The sequence below is a fragment of the Equus caballus genome, chromosome X (assembly GCF_041296265.1).
Source record: "Equus caballus isolate H_3958 breed thoroughbred chromosome X, TB-T2T, whole genome shotgun sequence".
In the NCBI taxonomy this organism is placed as follows: Eukaryota; Metazoa; Chordata; class Mammalia; order Perissodactyla; family Equidae; genus Equus; species Equus caballus.
In genome coordinates this window covers 60001120-60005555 of record NC_091715.1, presented here as the reverse complement: position 1 = coordinate 60005555, position 4436 = coordinate 60001120, and the positions used below count along the sequence as shown (strand labels likewise).

The 4436-nt window shown below is 41.1% G+C and overlaps 1 pseudogene; it reads right to left on the bottom strand.

The window, feature by feature from the left end:
* Window positions 1-1023: 1023 nt before the first annotated feature.
* Window positions 1024-1483, bottom strand: LOC100629156 (small ribosomal subunit protein uS15-like; annotated as a pseudogene).
* Window positions 1484-4436: the final 2953 nt, after the last annotated feature.

The following is a 4436-nucleotide window of genomic DNA, read 5'->3' as shown; positions in this document are numbered from 1 at the left end:
CCTCAGGTACCTGGATTCTTTTCTCCTCCTTTTCCTCACCCCTCCATCTCCAGGGAGCTCCTTATTAAAAATTCCCATTGTCTGGGAAACCTTATGGACAGCCCAGGCTGAGAAATTCCCCAGGCTGTAGAGAGTGTGTTTCTGGTGCTCAGAGAAGTTGCACTTGAAGTCTAGGTTTTGACTCATCCACATAGAGGTATGAACCGAGGCTGTAAGAATCAGTGGGCAAAATAAAGGCGGGAAAGTAGAGATGGAAGAGAGGACATTGGTAATGAGAACCTGAGGTTTGACTGTAGGGTAATGGAGTTCAAAATGCCTCTCCTCAATATTTCATTTTTTTTAGTTGTTTAAATTTTTTTAAAGATTGGCACCTGAGCTGACATGTGTTGCCAATCTTCTTTTTTTTCTTCTTCTCCTCAAAGCCCTCAGGTACATAGTTGCATATTCTAGTTGTAGGTCCTTCTAGTTGTGTTATGTGGGATGCCACCTCAGCATGGCTTCATGAGCAGTGCTAGATCCATGCCCAGGATCCAATCCGACAAAACCCTGGGATGCTGAAGCTCAGCATGCAAACTTAACCTCTTGGACATGGGGCCGGCCCCTCCAATATTTCATTTTTTAAATCAAGAGTTGGCTTAGTTTTCCAAGACAGCCCTCATGGCATGACTTAATATGGCCAATTTATACTATTCAATGCACTGTGGAAACTGAACCCTCACTATTACATTGTTTCTCTTCATTCTGGGTTCCAGCTGGGGATTCCAGAAGCTCATTTTTCTCACAATCCCAGAAATAAAAGTGCTCTGTTCTGACTCTCACTAACAACCCCACTTACATGGACCTACCTTTCTCTTGTGTCCTGATGACAGTGGTGGAAGATGGAGCACTGATGCTTCCTGGCATGGGCTGGACAGGAAAAGAAAGCACCATCTATGGAGCTGGTGGGAAGGAAGAGACAGCAGGAGCAGTCAGGCAAAGCCAGCCCAGGACTGTGACTCTATATTTTTCTAGTTAAACAATGGTTTATTGCTTGAGTACATAGATAAATTTATGCAAACAGGGAGAGGCTGTGGATGACTCACATTTCTAATTGAGGGAGAGCACTCGTCTAGTCTTATATCTAGCCAGCTGATAAATGTGGCTCTCAATCAGAATCAGATGGAATTTAGCATCCTTATCCTTTCTGTTCTTCTCAAGATGCTTTCAAACTGCAACAGTTTTCTTAAGTGAGACTTAAGACTTTGAGTCCTTTGTACTTAAGAATTCTCAAGATTTTATTGCCTCTCACAAAACATACTTGTGCAGTGCCATGTGAGTTTCTCAGGACCACATCAATTTGTGAGGGAGTCAGGCTCTTATTGGCCAGTTTGTAGATCTGCTCTTTTGTGTCATCAGACATCATCTTCAGCCAGGTGGGGATGCTGTGGCAGAGGGGCAGAGCCTACTGGGACAAGTCCTTCCCAGGAACATACATGTGACCCATGATGGCAGTGGTCAGGCAGCAAAAACAATGCCCCAGGGCTGCAGTTCTTAAGAAAAAGCTGGCTCCCCAGGGGATTGGGCAGAGCACTTCTGTTTTCCCCACAAGGGTTGCAAAAACTAGTCTATATTATTAACGATTCTTTCTTTTCTTACTCAATTTCATTTCAGACGCTATGTCTCCATTCACATAGACTAGCAGATAAAAAGCATCACATCAAGTCCTTTTGGGTAGCTTGTCTCCTCATCTCTCTTATTTAATACAAGATCTATTCTGGGTCTTAAGCAGAGCATTGGAGGTGGGAAGGAGCATGTGGTCCTGGTCTACTCTGCCACCTGTGGAGAGAGATACTCACAGCTCCTGCTACTTGGCCGATGTTTGGAGCACAGGATTTTTTTCATGAGGCTGCCACTTCCGCCTTCATCAGCTCACACGTGTGTGACCTGTAAGTTGGGATTAACACATAGGTACTGCAGCGGACTGAATATTTATGTCCCTCCCTCAAATTCATATGTTGAAATCCTAACTTCCAAATGATAGTATTTGGAGGTAGAGCCTTTGGAAGGTGCTTAAGTCATGAGAGTGGAATGCCTGTGAATGATATTAGTGCCCTTAAAAAGGAGGTCTTAGATGGCTCCCTTACCCCTTCAACCATGTGAGGACACAGTGAGAAGATGACTATGAACCAGGAAATGGGACTTCACCAAATACTGAATCTTCTGGTGCCTGACCTTACACTCTCTAGCCTTTAGAACTGTGAGAAATTTTTCTGTTGTTTATAAGCCACCCAGTCTATGATATTGTGTTATAGTAGCCCAAATGTACTCAGACAGGTACTCTTAGTTTGACCTGCACATTTGAGCCAATTAAAAATTGACTTTTTAACTTAAACTTTGATGTAAAAAATTGAAAATTGGGCTGGCCCAGTGGCTGAGAAGTTAAGTTCACATGCTCTCCTTCAGTGTCCTAGGGTTTTGCTGGTTCAGATCCTGACCAAGGGCATGGCACCAGTCATGAGGTCATGCTGAGGCTATATCCCACATAGCACAACCAAGAAGGACCTACAACCAGGATATACAACTCTATACTGGGGGTTCTGGGGAGAAGAAGAAGCAAAAATCAAAAAGTCTAGCAATGCTGGGCCCCTACTCCTGTTGCACAATAGTAGGCGGACCCTGAGTAACAGCTGTTCCAGGATGGCATGGCCCATCACTCCTTCATAGTCCTTTACAATCGTTGTGCTTTCCTCCTTTATGTCACCTATGTAACCCATGTAGGCCTCTGAGTTGTAGCTCCTGGCCTAGATACAATTATTTTCTGGAATCTTACCTATTCCTATCCCTCTTCCCTGCCCCACCAACCAGCTACTGAAAACATTATGTAGGTTATTTCTGTTCTAGGAAATCAAAAGCTCTCTTTCTCCCTCTGATGGCCTCTCAGGCTTTCTCTCCCTCATCACTTCAGTCAGGTGGCATCTTTCCCTAGTCCAAAGGAGACTCTGCTTTCCTCTTGCTGCTGAATGAAAAATTTTGTTTATGCACATAATAAATTCTCTCCCCCTGAGGGCTTATGATTTTGGAACACAAAAGCCAGAAATCTTGGAAAAGCTTTTAAAAATAAATTCTGTTACATTCCTTGAGGAAATGAAGGACAGAAATTTCTCAAATAAAGAGAAGGGAATAGGAGGGGAAAACTCCACTGTAACTTAATATATCATAATATTATACAGCCATGATTACTTATTTAACACAATAATACATGCTCATTGTGGAAGTTGAAACTTTACGGAGGTGATGCTTTGGGAAAGGAATGTACCCAGATAGCCTTCCACCCAGAGATGACTAGTATTCACTTATTCTTTCAGAGTTGCTGTTTGTAATCTTTTTTTCAGAAATAGGTTCATACTCCTATATTGTTCTGTAGCTAGATGTTTTCCACTTAACAATATATTGTGAACACCTTTCCATGTCAGTCCATACTGATTTATCTCATTGTTTTTACTGGCAGCAAGATTCTTTGTGTATGATTGAACTATTGATTTCTCCAATCCCCAGTGATGGACCTTTTTGTTGTTTTAAGTTTTTATTATAACTGAAGTGGTGAAGATTCTTGACAGACATCTTTACAAACCTTTTAGAAGTATGTCCTGGAAGAGGATCTGCTGGGTCAAGGAACATGTACATTTAAAATTGTGGTAGACATTGCCAATAAACCCTCCAAATTTTATAGCATCAGTAACATTGAATTAGAATTTCTATTTTCTCCACCCACTTGCCAACATTCAGCTTTATCAAATAAAACTGATTTCAATTATACTTTGCAATTAAAAATATGATTAAAATGTATTTTTCTGCCTTAGAATCTGGAAGGTAAATCAGTGACATTGGAAATTTTCTTTAATAAGATTTTTGATGTGTTTCATTTCATGAAAAATTAGCAGAAAGAAGAAACAGGGATGAGGAAGTTACAGAGATTGAATCTAACCTGGTTTCTAGATGAGGCCACGACCAAACCTAGTGATGGAAACCAAGGGATTGGGCAATTTGAGAAAACCAGAAGGAAAAGAAGGGCAGGGGAGACATGTGTTTAGTGGGACACCAGTCAATGGGGGAGAAGCAAGGTCAATTTTGCACTGATATCATCTTTACACGTAAGTATCAAATATTTGTCCAAAACGTAGTTTCAGAGAATCTTTATAGATTAGTAGAAAAATTTTAGCATAGCAAGAGAGAAGGTATAAAAACATTACATTGGGTCATATGTGTCAGCAGCTGGCAGATAGGGACCCTCTCAGAAATGAAACAAAAGAGAAAAAAAGGAATTTTAGTAAATTCAACTCATTTCTCACATCTAAGTTTAAAACTAGGGATGTGTTCTGAAACACTGCAGATCAGACCAGGTCGCTGGAATCTGTTATGTCTCGCTGTTCTTTATACAATTCATCACAATTTGTGAT